Source organism: Lynx canadensis, chromosome B4 (assembly GCF_007474595.2).
Source record: "Lynx canadensis isolate LIC74 chromosome B4, mLynCan4.pri.v2, whole genome shotgun sequence".
In the NCBI taxonomy this organism is placed as follows: Eukaryota; Metazoa; Chordata; class Mammalia; order Carnivora; family Felidae; genus Lynx; species Lynx canadensis.
In genome coordinates this window covers 110,609,052-110,626,150 of record NC_044309.1, presented here as the reverse complement: position 1 = coordinate 110,626,150, position 17,099 = coordinate 110,609,052, and positions in this window count along the sequence as shown.

Here is a 17,099-nt window from a genome sequence, read left to right as displayed (position 1 = left end):
GCTATTCTACGAAGAAGAATCTGAAGAGCATGAGGTCTAAAATTTGTATATTTAAGAAAGTACTAAAGAAAAGAACATGGAATACACATGAAAAAGCAAACTGCTAACATGCCTGAATACATACTATTCATCTTTGGATTTAATTTTTCTCTTTTTAGAAGTTGTGTTTAAAAAAAAAGTTTTTTTTTAAAGATGTAATAATGATGCATAAAATCACAATAACATCTATATAATCTAGTAGACAGTACTAAAATGAGTACCTAGGAATCCACCATGATCTTAAGAATTAGAACTTGATTAATCCTTGTAGCACACCAAATGTAGCAGAGACATTCTCTGTGCCTCCTGCTCAGAGGCTACTACTTTCCTGAAATCATATTTCATTTATAGTTGTTTTTTTTTTTTTTAAGTTGAGGTTCCATAGCACGTATTGTTTGGTATTTCTTGAGTCTGAGGCATTTTGAGCTGTAGGTAAGCACCCTGTGACTTGTTATTTCATTTCACGTTACATTTCTACAATGTAATTCATATAATGTAATTCATCTACTTCCAAGTAGCTACAGTTCATTCCCTTTTAGTCCAAATAATATCCCATGGTGTAACTTTAGTAATTCAGTTAGCACTTTCTTTATCCCTGGAATTTGAGGGGGTTTTTTCCCCATTTTTTTGCATATGTGAATAATATTGTCTCAAATATTCTTCTCATGTCTCTTGTGTACATGTACAAGCATTTTTTCAAGGACAGATATCTAAAAGCGGAATGTTTGGTTTGGGGGTATAGAATATTTAACTTAATATGAAGGTGTCAAACCTGTTCCCAAAGTGATAAATCAGTTTACATTTTTACCAGCAGTATATGAATATCCATTGGTTCAAATCCTTACAAATATGATCAACGTCAGACCTGTATTTGTGTACACTTAGTGGTTATAAAATTGTATCTTATTGTGGTCTTAATTTTCATTTCTGTGATTACTAATAAAGTTGAATGTCTTTTCTTGTGTATGTTTAGCATCTGTAATTCCTACCCATAAAAAACTCTTTATTGAGCCCCCTGGGTGGCCCCTGGGTGGTTAAGCATCTGACTCTTGATTTTGGCTTAGGTCATGATCTCACAGTTCTGAGTTCGAGCCCTATATCAAGTTCTACACTGACAGTGCAGAGCCTGCTTGGGATTCTCTCTATCTCTCTGCCCTTCTCTCACTTGCTCTCTCTCAAAATAAATAAATAAACATTTTTTTTTTTAAAAAGCTCTTTATGACTTTTCCCCATTTTTTTTTTTCTCTTGAGTTGTTTGTCTTTTTTCTGTTTCTTACAGATGTTTTTAAATACATCCTGGTTCCTATTCCCTTATGATTCTGTGTGTCAAAAGTATGTTCTTCAAGTTTATGACATTATTTTTCCTGAGGTTTTAATATATTTTTAAATTTTAATATGGTCAAATTTTAGCAACATTTTCTTTTACTTATCATGCTTTTATGGGGGGTATCTTTTCAAAGAAAATCTCAAGAATATAATATTTCATATTATCTTTCAAATTTTTATTCTTATATTTCAATCTGGGCTTGTTTATTTCTTTTTATTTTTTTTCCCTTACTGAGAAGTTGGGGGGGGGCCTCTGGGGCACAAATGTTTGACCAACCTGCAGAAATAATATTTATTGTCTGTAGACCATATAGCCAGTAGTCTGTGAAAAGTCCCAGGGATGAACCTCAACACTGAAAGCTCTCATAAGAATGGGCTATTTCTGATGTGGAATGCTAATACATCCTTGACATTACATCAAAACCTAGCACATAGTAGACAATGTATTAGTGTTTGTGTGTTTATGTATGATTGTGTGTGTGTGTGTGTGTGTGTTTGTGTGTCTGCATGAGAGAGAAAGAGAGAGAGAGAGGACTTAAAACAATTTAGAAAACATAGTTTAAAAAACTTTCCTTAGATATGATCATTGTTAATAATTAGGTATTACCTTTCTAGACCTTTTCAATATTTCTATGTATTTACATATTTAATATGTGTACATAAGTATTATGCACATACACAAAGAGAGGTTTTTTTTTCAACGTAAATGGTATCTTACTTTTGTTATAGCTCTCTTACTCTTTTTCTTCCACTTAATGTGTGTGGGAGATCATTCCATGTCCTTATTTAGAAATCTATAGCATTCTATTAACAGCTGCATAGCATTCTATAGTATGAATGCCTTATGATGTAAAAATCATTCCTTATTAGTGGCAATTTTTTGTTCTTATAAGCCATGCTGCCCTGTACAACCCCTCGACCATGAATCTTGGTGCGAGTGTATGTCTTTCTATAGGACAGAGTCCTAGGAAAAGGGGTATGCTGGGTTGAAAGTATATGTGTATTTAAAGTTTTGATGAATATTCCCAAATTATTATAAATACAAAAACTTTGTCTTATGAATTAAGTCTAGTAAGAAATTTTGACATTGGTATGTCTGTTTATTTTTGAGAGGGTGTTTGACATGATTCCAAATTGTGAAGCCAACTGAATTTTCTCCTTTCTAATCAGCTGTTTGAACATCTCACTGATACTGTTTACATATGCTGGCCTGAAACACTGGCAAAGGAGAAACACATCGGGTTTGTTTTTCCATTTATTGTTCCCCCCTATGGAGAATTCAAGCAGGAGGGAGGTCCAGGGCACTAATATCTAAGCTCTGAGTGTACTTCCTCTATGGATTCAACTGGTTCACAGACTGCTGTGTCGTATCTGATATATCCTAGCTTCACACAGTAGTACATGAAAAAGATTTGTGGTATGTATGTGTGTCACTAGAAATAATACATATTTATTATAGAAAATATTAAAATGTGTAAAAAGTATTAAGAACACTGAAATCAGCTATAGTTTTATGGACCCAAAGATAACCAACATTAATATATGGCTGTATATCTTACCAGATATTACAGTTTGTTAAACAAAATTGGGACTACACTATACTACTGTTTTGCAATCTGTTTTATCTCTCTACCCTAATATATATTATGAACTTTCTGCTGTATCAATAATAATGTACTTCAATGTTTGACTTACAGAAAGGCATAAACATTTAAGACTTTAACTGACTCTAACAATTTACAAATACATCTCGTGGTGTGTCAAGTTCCATGCTGTTAATATGCAGATAATAGTAAGGACTGCATTTAACTTAAATGCATATGACCCTAAGGCCAATAAATCCTATATGTATTTCTATATTTTATCTGTCACCAATTAGAATAGCTAAATATTACTGAGTACCTACTACCTACTAAATGTTTTGCAAAGCACTTGACAAACACATTATTCCTAATTGTTTACAACTAACTTTGGAAGAATGTGTTATCAACATTTTGCAGGAGGAAAACAGATTCTAAGAGACTAAGCAATTTTGTTAAGCAAGGTCACATGGTTGGAAAATGGGTGAGACTGAGTTAGAAATTAGGTCTATCTGCTAGTAAAACTTCTGCTTTTCTACCCATCATTACTGTTTTGGCCCCACTAAAAATTTTCATGTATGACTTCTGTACTCAAAGTTGCTGCTTTATAGTCACTCTTTATTATTATTTATTTATTTATTTATTTATTATTTTTGTATATCCACTTTATGATTAGGCTGTAATTTCTAAGGGAAATTAAGAAACATCAGTCAAAGTTTCTAGCCCATAACAGAGTTTTAAGGACATGGGTTTTTAATCTCGTTATAATGGAAACGGAGACCTTTGTGGGAGATACTCTGAGAACTTCCGTTACAATTGAAACTGGAGCGCCATCTGTTGGCCCATGGAGTTAGAGACACTTAATCCGGGAATATTATAAAGTTATCATCACTATTGCTTTCCCCCAAAAATACTTTCAGCATCAAACTTGGACCAAATATGAAAGGAAATTAGAAGCTAGTAGTATTATCTCCTATTTTTTAAAAATAATTTGAAGTGAAATTCACACAACATAAAATTAACCTTTTATTTCTTTTTAATGTTTATTTTTGAGAGAGAGGGAGACCGCGGGGTGGGGGGGTGCAGAGAGAGAGAGAGACAGAGGATCCAAAGTGGGCTCTTCCCTGAAAACAGCCCAATGTGGGGCTGAACTCACAAACCATGAGATCATGACCTGGGCTGAAGTCAGACGCTCAACTGACTGAGCCACCCAAGCGCCCCTAAAATTAATCATTTAAAATTTTTTTTTCAACGTTTATTTATTTTTTGGGGGACAGAGAGAGACAGAGCATGAACGGGGGGGGGCAGAGAGAGAGGGAGACACAGAATCAGAAACAAGCTCCAGGCTCTGAGCCATCAGCCCAGAGCCTGACGCGGGGCTCGAACTCACGGACCGCGAGATCATGACCTGGCTGAAGTCGGACGCTTAACCGACTGCGCCACCCAGGCGCCCCAAAATTAATCATTTTAAAGTGAATGATTCAGTGGCATTTTGTACACTCACGATGTTGTTCAGCCACCACTTTTTTCTAGTTCCCAAACATTTACCTCACTCATAGACAAACCCACTATTCATTAAGCATTCTTACCCTGTTACCCCTTCCCTACAGCACTTGGAAACTTCCAGCCTGAATTCTGTCCTACGGATTTGTCTGTCTTGTATATTTCATATACATGGAATCATAGAAGATGTGATATTTTGTGTTTGGCTTCGTTTGTGCGGCATAATGTTTTGGAGGTTCATCCATGCCCCAGTGTGTATCACTACTTTATTCCTTTCCATGTGTATATACCACTAGTTGTTTATCCATCATCTATTGATGGACATTGGGGCTCTTTCGACCTTTTGGCAATTGTGAATCATGCTGCTGTGAACACGAGTGTCCATGTACTTGAATACTCACTTTAATTCTTTGGGGTAAACACCTCATTAGCCTTGTCATTAGCCAAGTCATTAGCCTTGACTTTAAGATGAAGACGTTGGGGCGCCTGGGTGGCGCAGTCGGTTAGGCGTCCGACTTCAGCCAGGTCACGATCTCGCGGTCCGTGAGTTCGAGCCCCGCGTCGGGCTCTGGGCTGATGGCTCGGAGCCTGGAGCCTGTTTCCGATTCTGTGTCTCCCTCTCTCTGCCCCCCCGTTCATGCTCTGTCTCTCTCTGTCCCAAAAATAAATAAACGTTGAAAAAAAAAAATTAAAAAAAAAAAAGATGAAGACGTGTATGAGAGTACCTGACAGTGGAGCGAACACTGTTATTTAATGCAAAATGAAACAAATTATTTCAACAGGTGGAAAAAAAATGATGAATACATCCAAGAATGGACATTTTCTTATGTTTGTCTTTCAGAGGCCTTGCCCACCAGAGTGATTAATTAAAAAGGGTCAGAATGACCTGAGGTGCTTGTTTTAATTTTTTTCAACGTTTATTTATTTTTGGGACAGAGAGAGACAGAGCATGAACAGGGGAGGGGCAGAGAGAGAGGGAGACACAGAATTGGAAACAGGCTCCAGGCTCTGAGCCATCAGCCCAGAGCCCGACGCGGGGCTCGAACTCACGGACCGCGAGATCGCGACCTGGCTGAAGTCGGACACTTAACTGACTGCGCCCCCAGGCGCCCCAAGGTGCTTGTTTTAAAATACAGCCTCTGCTTCATTGTCCCCACTCTCATTTAGCACCTTTGGGTGTGGGAAGAATCTGTTCCTTTACGAAGCTCTCTGTGATGTAGTGTGAGGGTCCCTGGAACTACACACTGAGAAGCACTTTCACCACTCGCTAGCTGCATGGTTTGGGCAAATCAGTTGCCCTTAGTAAACCTCAGGTAACTTATCTTTAGTATGAGAACAATATACCTCACTTTATAGATTTATTTTGAAGGTTAAATTAGAAAGCCGTGCTTTGCACAGTGCCAACAAATGTCAAGTGCTTGATAAAGGTCAGACTTCTCTTTTGTTCCTATCAGAAAAGCTGATTCTATTCACCTGCGATTGGGTGTGCTTTCACAACAGAACAGTCCCTGAGTAACGAAGGGGGGTTGAATGGAGTGTCGATCTAAGGCGTTGCTTAGTGTGATGGCAACGTTGTACATTTTCTCCTTGGTGGCAGTGAATGAGAATTTAGTGTTTCACTCCTAAAAGGATGATTATATTTTCTGTCTCAGGAGGCACTCCCCATCACTCTGAAGGTGATCTCAGAAGCTCTTCTGAGATGTTTGGTAGAAATTATTTTAAAAGCACAAATAGGGGCACCTGAGGCGCTAGTTGGTTAAGCATCCAACTCTTGGTCTCGGCTCAGGTCATGATCTTGAGGTTTATGGGTTTGAGAGACCCGTGTCGGGCTCCGCACAGTGTCTGCTTGGGATTCTCTGTCTCCCTCTCTCTCTGTGCTTCCCTCGCTCCCGCTTGTGTTCTCTCTCTCAAAAAAAATGAATAACATTTTTTAAAAAGTACAAAATTTTTTGTCTTTTACATATCAAACTTTCAGATCCCAGTTTTTAAAAATGTAATGTTCATGTAAAGGAAACGCAAAATTGTATTCCAGATGTTTTTAGTTTTTAAATAAGCCTTTGAATTCTTGCTGTATTAGAATATCTGTGTGCCTAAAAGAAATCATATTGTCACAGCTTAGCAAATATATTCTGACCCCAGTTTGGGAAAATTGTAGTTGTAAATGATTAAGGGAAAAGCTTATCTGTGACTGAACTCACTTGGTAAACATTTATTTCCAATTCCAAAGAGAATTAATTTCAGTGTTTCAAAAAAATATACATATCTGTGTGGTGTGTGTGTGTGTGTGTGTGTGTGTGTTTGTGTTTGTGTGTGTATGTGGTTCTCCATGTATATTTGTGCCTTAAAGATCAGTGTCTTTATAAGTGGCAAATGAGAAAAGCTAACCATTAGTTTAGAAAGAAAGAAGTATACACAAGAGGCTGTAAAGAACATAGGACAATTAAATGAAATTTGATGTATTTTTCTAGAAGGGCAGGGCAAGAGACAAGTGGTTGCCTCCAGAGATGCAACCTTGGCATATACTGGAACACGTGTACTCCACCTTGAACACTAGTCACAATGCATTGCACATTTAGTTTATGCCAGTCACTACATTATTCACCTTCTTCAGTCAGGACACCACCTAGTCACATAGGTTAGGTTATATTATCCTTAATTTACAGATGAAGAGACTGGGGCTTCGAGAGATTAACTAGAATGCCTGAAGTCCACAGTTCTTTAGGTGAAAAAGTTGATATTATCAGAGTCATTTTGACTCTTCACCAATGTGTCTTTTTTTTTTTTTTTTTTTTGTCATGTCAGGGGAAAAAGGAAACAACTGGCCAGTTCCCCTTCTGATCTGGAAAAAGAATCCTTCTTGTGGTTGTCATCTCTACTCTTCCTCCATCAAAACTTTGCTCAAGAGAATCGTAGAAGTGGAGAGAGACTTGGAAAATCATTCCTGACTCAATTCCTTCATGCAGTTTAAACCTTCTTTGTAAGGGATGCTGCCACTTCTTCTAATAAAGCCAGATTTGAGGAGTTGACTACTTTGTAAAGCAATGCATCACATATTTGCAGCTGCAATTGTGAGGAAATACTTTATACAAGTCTTTAAATGACCAGTTTTGCCCAATAAAAATCCAACAATGCTTGTTAGTTGTTTCACTCATTAATTGTTCCTTTCTTTGTTTACTCATTCAAAAATATTGATTAACCCAGTTTTTGTCTTATTTAGCTTTGGAATTATAGTCCTAGATAGGCATGAATGTGTTATTTTTTTCTGAAAAATCCAATTGGGGCTAGTTTATATCAAATTTGTAGGTGATTAAAATTCTTTGTCTTTCTACAATATTGTTGCTGCCAGGTCTATTACATTCTTTACCCCTGAAGTTTAACTTTTCCCTTGAGCTACAGCATTGGATTTTTTAGTTTTGACCCTCTCTGAGCTTTTAAATTCAGATTATCGCCAAAGAAATCATTCCAATTTTCTGGTGTCTAAAAAATTGCTATCTACCTTCTGTATCTTACTTTTAATATTCATTAAAAATATTGGCTAGAAGAAGACAAGTTCAAAACGCTGAGGCTCCATACAGAAATCTCCCCATGATTTTGTTACCTAATGCATTACTTAATGTTTTTTGGGTGAATTTATTCAATAAAAACAAGCCCAAATATGCATCCCTAGCCCACAAGTCTTAATTTTGCCTATAACTATTCATGAGAAGTGGCTAAATGCCTTGCTGGAATTCCTGTAAAGAAGAAATCTCACCTTCTGGTGTGATAGTTTCAAGGATTTCTTGTTGGCCAAGGATCTAGCCATTAGGCTGAGCCAAAGAGATAGGGTCAAGTTTAGTGGCTAAAAGGTACAGCATCAGGGGAGATATAAGTAGCTGTCTTCCAAATGGAAATGAAGTTCAACTCCCATGACTTTATTTTTGATCAATCTGTACTACCTTCAGCTATCCACCATTTCATGTTTGGAATATCCACAAACCATATTTTGGGCATAATCTTCTAGAATTGTCCTTGCAATAAATTACTTTTCCCAGGGAAAATTTTGCCATTTCTTTTCTACTCCCTCTGTGCAGCTCTATGATCCTCAATTTTATTATTAATGCTAAAGCAATCACTCATATAATGCCAGCCTCCTAGAGACTAATTTATCTGGGTCAGAAACTTGGACAGATTTTGAAGAGCACATTGCTGTTTATTATTTTATTACTTCTTTTGAGTTAAAATTTACTCTTTGTTAGTTTTAAGAAGTATGATAAGGATTGATTTATGGGAGCTAAGTTTGTTAATTTGTTTTATCTCAATTTTATCTTGTTTTAATTTGTTTAATCTCTGTCATTTGCAAATAAGAGGACCTCTCATTTCTTTAGAAAAGTGTGAAGTGCACCCAAAAAAGTTTCATGTGCATTATGAAGATTACATCTCGGGAGATCCGACCTGGCTCTTCCTTGCATGAACATTTGTCGTGACCAGTATATGGACATTTTTTTAATGTAAAAGGTAAAAAATTATTGAGGGAACTCCTTCAAAAAGTTCAAATGACATCTCATTCTACAAATGTCCATTTAGGCTTGATATTTTTTCCCATGGTAAGTTACTTATTCTCAAGTGATTGATCCCTTTCCCAAAAGGGATATTTCTTGAACTTTTATTTCCTGGTAACATCAATTCTGGTCCCTTTATCAGCTTAGTCATTTCCTCACTTCACCTTTCATTCATTCATTTAAGACAAACTTATTGATCAATAACTATGGCGGGTATTGTTTATGTGTTATGAATACAGTGTTGAATAAGACAAGGAGGTTTAGGCCTCAGGGAATTTACATACACCCACAAATGAGCAAGCTCTTAGGGACTGATAGTGTTGTTTGGGCAAGGCACAGAGTGGGGTGATAAAGATGGACTGGGGTGAGGGTGGGACTATTTCAGATGGAGTGGTCAGGAAAGATCTCTCTGAGGAAATAAAATATAAGCTGAGATTTAAAGGGTAAACCCTGGAGCCATGTGAAAATGCAACCATTTCATCAAAAGTCAGCCTTAGCAAATGAAGGTTATCATATAAGAAGTGTTTCACTAGTGGCAAGGGTTGGCAGGCCAAGGCCCAGTTCAGACCCAGCCAGCATGTCAATATCATTAAAACGAGACAGTTCATCAAGGAGGAAGCTGTTATGATAAACCAATGTTTTAAAGTGCCATTTCAAGTGCCAGACTCTCAAAACTGGGAATCACATGGCTCAATAAGGTTTGAAGGCACGTACTGATGCATGACCAAAAACATCAAGTCCCATTTAAGTGGTGTGGTCGTTCCCAATTATTATGGGAGTATCCACAGACTAATTATGGTAGGCATGTTTGTTTTAAAAACAAATGCAGCCAACCCACTATCTAGCTATTGAGTAAAATAAATTCATCCTTTTTCTTCCAAAATAACAACCTGCTTGGCTGAAATTAACTGAAACTATTGTTATTCAATTGTGTACATAATGTCCTGAAGATCATTCTGATGAACCTTTTTTAGTTTCCTCTTCTGCTAGCTAGTTCTGTTCCTTGTTCATGGGGATGCACATGAAGACACAAACACACACGGCCTAAGAAAGAAGTGTAGTTGATGAGACATTTATGCTAGTATATATATAACTTCAGTGTATCAGTCTAGTATTTTCTCAAATAAGCATGTCACTAATATATTAGTGTTTATGCAGAGGCAAGGCTAGCAGGTGTTCTCATCTAAGTCTTACGGACCTAAAGAAAAGGTGGATTTCAGGCTCTTGGAAAGAATGTGGTGGGTGGTGAGGAGAGCTCTAGATGCTCGGGAATATCCTAAATGCAGGGCAATTTTTCTAAGTAGCAACATGAATGACTGTCTTCATGAAGGATGTTCTCCAATGTACTTTTTCCTTTCCCTTTCCCTTTGCAATCTTGACTCTTGCCATTAAAATATAAGTTTTAGATATGTTTTTATAATATGAATTTCAGGACTTGCCAGTTGTCTATATCTAATACAGGATGAAAATTCTTACAAAAATCTGATCACATTACCCCCTGATTAGAACCTTCCAATGGTTCTCTATTGTTTTTGAGGTGAAGTCCAAGCTGATCAGAATGACCGTGTAGGTCCAGTGCAATCTGGTCTCTGCCTCTCTTCCGAGTCTACTCTATTCCTCCAGGAAAAAGTCACATGACTGAGTCCCGCTTGCTGTGCCAATAACTTTACATGGATTTTCTCATTTACTCTTCAAAACCATGTCCCGAATCACCATGCTATTCTCACACTTCCGTGTGTTTGCCCAGGTGTTCTTTCCACCTGGAATTCCCATCATGCTTTGCCTGGAAAATTGCTTCTGGTCCTTGAAATTTCTGCTTACGAATCTCCTCTTCTGAGAAGCCCTCTTTACTTCCCCAGAAAGAGCTCGTCACTGCCTCCACTGCGGTGCTCCATCAAATGAACCATGAGATCATGACCTCAGCCATTACAGTTCTGCTGTAATGTCACAGCACGTACGACTGTGTATAGTATGATTCCAGTGTCATGTGTATCTTCTCCACCAGGCTGTGACTTGATTAAGGATGCTGACCAGGATTTCCATCATTGTATGATCAGCCTAGGGCAGTGCTTGGTGTGTGCTAAAGGCTCATTATTTGACTGCCAGGTAGAATTAAATTGAAATGAGGTAGAGAGATAGATAGGTAGATAGATGATAGATGTGTGTGTGTGTATATATATATATATATATATACACATATGTGTGTGTGTGTATATATATATATGTATATGTGTATATATATATGTGTGTGTATATATATATATATATATAGAGAGAGAGAGAGAGAGAGAGATACATGTGTATATACACACACAAATACATCTTTCTGTGGATGCCAATGTTCTATAGAGCAGAGTTTTGGATCTCTAAGACTAAAGACTCTTCTGTATTGGAACACAGAATATTTGGAAGAGGTATAGAGGGCGTTGTTCTAATATGTACACAGGAAACTGCCATGGGCAGAATAAAATGCTTCTTCAAATATCTAGTGTTTGCTTGGCACAGCTTCTGTGGGGTTTAGCTTTGCTAAATCTTCCCCAGGCTGTGTTTTCCTGGTTGCCATGGAGCCAATTCACTTCTAAAGGAAAGCTGGGGCTGAGCCTAAAGGAAACAATTGAGGAATTGAGTGACTGTGCTTGGTCTCCAGGTGGACAGAGGAGAACAGCCAGTTCAGCTTGAACTGGAAAACTAAAGTTTGTTTTTGGTGTGCTTCTCCTCCCTCTGCGGTTATCTTTCTGCTTTAAACCTCTTGGGAATAGTCTTTCCCAATGTAAGTCAGAGCCCAGGTTCATGATGTAGCTTGGTCTGGCTTGGTTGTGTAAGAAAGTAAAAGCATCTACAATTGTCAGGCAAACTTGTAGTCATTTATGCCCAGGCAAGGTGTGGGAAAACCAGAAAGTCAAAGGATTAAGAATCATTTAGAATAAACTTGGAATGATAAGTAAATTCTTGGGCAGGCGTAGGGAAAGGTGTTTAAAATATAAAGCGTGAGAGAAGGTGAATACATTTGCAGGATCTAGTTTAGTGGGATTTAATAAGTTTGCAAACTTTAGAGGATATACTGGGAACACATTATATAATCCAATCTCCTGAAATCTTTAGATATAAAGAAAAAACTATTTTTTTAAGTAGGTTTTCTGCCCAGTGCAGAGCTCGGTGTGGACTGGAACTCATGACCCTGAGATCAAGGCCAGACCGGAGATCAAGAGTCAGAAGCTTAACCTACTGAGCCACCCCAGACACCCCGAGGAACTATTCTTTTTCTGTCTTTTAAGTATATTATTTATCTTGAGAGAGAGAGAGAGAGAGAAGAGAGAGAGAGAGAGAGATAGGAGAGCTTGAGAGGGGAGGGGCAGAGAAAGAGGGAAGAGAGAGAATCCCAAGCATGTTCCACATCAGCACAGAGCCCTACTGGGCTCCATTTCATGAACCGTGAAATCATGACCTGAGCCATTATCAAGAGTCAGACACTTAACCAACTGAACCACCTAAGCACCCCATGAGAAAGCTATTTTAGTAATTAGGCAAATTTAACAGAATAAGGCTGAAGCTACTGAGAAGAAACTTCTAGAAAATGCTAGAAATGTTATTTCTGCCAATAGCTCAACTGGAAGGATTCCTCATAGTGTGTGGCTACAAAAGGTTATTTTTCTTCTTAAAATTCAAATTATGTTGTTTTGAACCTTAAAGATTTCAAGGACTGTTTGCCTTACATTAGTGCCACTCACAAAGAGATCTTGATATTCTGGGTACCCCAGATGGGTGGTCTCATTTGCTCACAAGTTGGTCAGCTGCAGCCACCTCATTTGCCTTTTTAATTCTTCCTAATTCTGATCTGGCTCTCACTTGTCCACATCTTCTGCCCACGAAGCTGAATGGGGATAGCTTTTTAAAAGTTGCTGTATCTTAGGGCACGTGGGTGGCTCAGTCAGTTAAGCGTCTGACTCTTGATTTCAGCTCAGGTCATGATCTCACAGTTGTGAGATTGAGTCTCGAGTCAGGCTCTGTGCTGGGCATGAGGCTGCTTATGATTCTCTCTCTCCTTCTCCTTCCTGCCCTTCTCCTGCTCTCTCTCGTGTGCTCTCTCTCTCTTTCAAAAATAATAAATTTATAAGGTTTCCTTAAGGGGGAAAAAAACCTTGCTATATATTGATGCACCAAAATGTTTCTGTTTGAAGAGTTTCTGAGCACATCAACACATGCAAATAGACCTTGGGGTAAATTAAGGAAGGCAGGGAAAGAAAAAGTGAGAAAGAAATGAAGGTATTGGATATATGTACTGGCCTCTAATGCAGCAGATACTGAATGGTTGTTTTCATAATTTATTGCAATCATGACATCATACACATATTAATGTGACACTCCTTATCCAAGAAGAAAACTGATATCATACTTCTTTCTTTTTTCCTTCCTTCCTTCCTTCCTTCCTTCCTTCCTTCCTTCCTTCTTCCATTGTTCTTTTACACAACAAATATTTATTGAATATTGACTATGTGGCAGGCACTGTGCTAAGTGCAGGGGGATAGTTAACAAAATAGACAGTTTTGACCCTCACAGAACCTAGAGTCTAGAGTGGCACAAAAACCATTTGTAAACAAAGAATCATAAAAAAATTCATAACAATTTTAAGTATTATGAAGGAGATGCTGATGGTATTATTATTATTATTATTATTATCATTATTATTATATTATGTAAGAACACTTAACATAAGATCTACCTTTGTAACACATTTTTTAACACCAAGCAGTATTGTTGACTACAGGCACAATGTTGTACAGCAGATATCTAGAACTCACTCATAGTTTATAACTGAAACTTTATACTTGTTGAACAGCAATTCCCCATTTATCTCCTTTAAACCCTGGAAACCAAAATTCTACTGTTTCTATTAATTTGATTATTTTTGATATCTCATATGAATAGAATTACCCAATATTTGTCTTGTACCTGGCTTATTTCACTTGGCATGATGTCCTCCAGGTTTATCCATGTTGTCGCAAATGGCAGAATCCGCCCCCCCTTTTTTTTTAGACTAAATAAATATTTCATTGTATGTGCACCCCACATTTTATGTATTAATTTATCATGGATACTTAGGTTTTTGTACGTATCTTAGCCATTGTGAATAATGCTGTAAGGAACATGACAGTGCAGACCTCTCTTTGAGATCCTGATTTCAATTCCTTTGGCTACATATCAAAGACCCAGAAGTAGGATTAGTAGTTTACTTTTAATTTTTGAGGGACATCCATACTGTTTTGCATAGCAACGGCATCATTTGACATTCTTACCAACAGAGTACAAAAGGGTTCTCTTTTCTCTACAACCTCATCAATACTTTTTGTTTTGTGATAATAGTCATCCTAATAGGTGAGAGGTGACAGCTCATTGTGGTTTTGATTTGAATTTCCCTCATAATTAGTGGTGTTGAGCATTGCTTCATATAGCTACTAGTCATTTGTATATCTTCTTTGGAGACATGTTTATTCAAGTTCTTTGCCCATTTTTTCAATCATACTCTTAAGAGTATATAACAAGAGGGACAGACCTTATCTGGAAGTATATGTAGTGTTGCCATACTGAGAAAATAATAATACAGAACATCCAGTTAAATTTGAAATTCAGATAGACAATGAATCTTTCAGTGTAAGTGTGCCTCACAGAATATCTGGGATATACTTACACTAAAAGCTTATTTGTTGATTATCTGAAATTCAAACTTAACTGGGTTTCTATATTTTATTTGACAATCCTATGTGTGGAGTAGGGGAGAGAGTAATTAAGGAAAATTACTTTTAGAAGGTGATTTCTGAACTTAGACCTAAAGAGTAATTGATATTGTCCAGGTTCAGAGGTGTGGGGAAGAAAATAGAGGGCAAGGGTATACCAGACAGACAAAAGGAATAGCATGTGTATTGAAGTGGGAAAGATCTGGTAATTTTAGCCACTGTGGGCATAATGTAATGAATAGAGGGAGATATGGCATTTGTTCATGCCACAAGAGACCACAAGCCAGAGAAATCAGGGAATGAGGCTAAGTATACTGAATGTTAAACACATTGGGGATGGATATTAGAAACCTGGGCTCTGGTGCTGGGGCTACACTGAATAGCCTGCCATCCTTGGGCAAGTCAGTTCACCTCTCTGGATCTCAATTTACTACTCATGGGCCAAGTACATGTTAAGATGCTAACAAATGAAATAGTGGAGCACAGATCCCGAAGGGTCTACTCAGAAAGAAAACTCAAGGTTATCTAACACCAAACCCTCAAGGCAGAGATGACTCTGAGGCCTGGGCAAGGTGTTGGCCACAACAGTGAAAGGTGCAAAGAACTCTGAGGTCAGACAGTCTGAGATTCAAAGCCCAGTTCTGTCACTTTCCTGCTCTGTGGCCTTGGGTAGGCAAGTCAACCTTGCTGTGAGCCTCCACATCTCTCATATGTAGGGCAAGATTAACAACATAGTCCTTCCTAAATCGTCATTAAGACTCATGATAGCATAAATAGAATGCTTGCCACAGAGCCTTATGCATAGTAGTTACTCATCCAATCATTTTTTCGCTCAGTTAGGTGGACTGTTCATAATATTAAAGAATTCTGGAAACCTTTGGTGAAGGAGAAAAGAAGCAAATTATTGCCCTAGACACACATTATGTACATTATGTACATTCCTGCTTTTGGAAATAGTTAACCTGTCAATCGGGAGGCTTAGGGAATGTGGATTCAAACAACAGACTCTCAAGCTATGAAGTATCAAAGTTCAAGAGACACAGTGGGAGAAACAAAAAAGACTATGAGTTTTAACATTTCCTTTATTTTCTATTTTCTCATCCTCAATTAATTAGTTAAGCAAACATTAATGAATACCTTTCATGAAGCTATTAAGCAGCTTATAATCTATCTAGGGGAAGACAGATAAATTTAAAAAAATTGAATAGGTACATGAATACATGTTTATTGATTGTCCCAGGGGACTGGACTTTATTAGTAGGAATTTCATCCGGTTAGGAAGAAGATAGCTCTGGAGAGACCTTGGAGCATCTCTCAGAACACACAACGGAGGCTCTCCCTGTTCTCCAACAATGGGACTAGGTCCCTTCCCTTGCTCCTGCCCAAAGTGTACAGCTAGTTAAGGCTGCAGCACTTTTTTTAAAATCTCATTTCTCAGTTCCCTCAAACACACTGAGAACAAATGGTAGGTACTTGCTGCGGTAGGTTAGTATTTGATAAATGTTGGTTGGATTGAATTATTTACCTAATGGCCCAGTGCCAGGTAAATGGCCAAATATTTAGTAGAATCTCTCATATGTTGAAAAAGCAATGGAAGTACATGCTCATTGAGCTGTTAATTTTTTCAGCAAAGATGGATGTGTGTGAATCCATCCATAGCTGACTCTAGTCCATGCTTTTGCAAAGCAATTGGCCATATTAGGAAAGAAGCTGGTTGCTTGGAATAGACATTCTAATCCTTTAACAAAGGTGATGCTTGTGACTCTAATTCCCAAATGTAGCCTGAAAAAAGAACCTGTAATGAACAGATTATAAGCATTTACAATTTGGGGCCATATGAAACGTTTAGTTTAAAGTGACCAGGGTGTAATGCCTCTCAAAAGCTGTTTTTGTGTGTGTGTGTGCCTGCCCCCCCCCCCCCCCGCCTTTGGAAGATAAGAAAACCAACTGGTATAAAGAATTAAGTTTAAGAAGGTCAGCCTCCCACACCTTTGGCAGTTATGGTTTGGGCAAAGGAAACTGTTATTCCAGAGGATGTCCCTCAGGCACCAATCTTCATAATCACCAAAGAAAGGTTCAATTGTGTTCAGAATCGCTGCTTTTCCTCACAGGAAAAGGAGTAGCATGCTTTAGAATTATTGCCAACTACAAGAGTTGAGACGAAAGTATTAGGACTCCTACTTAGAATAGTCAACTGATATCCAGCCCTCCAGTGATCACAGATTTGGGTGCTAGGAGCTCAGGGGCAACTGAGAAAATCATGCCTTTTAGGAGGATACGGTCTACATGAAAAGAAAGGACCAATAGTGGTAGAAAATACATAAAACCCAACTACTCAACTAGTGTGAAGATGTGCATCACTTATACACAATACTTTTGTT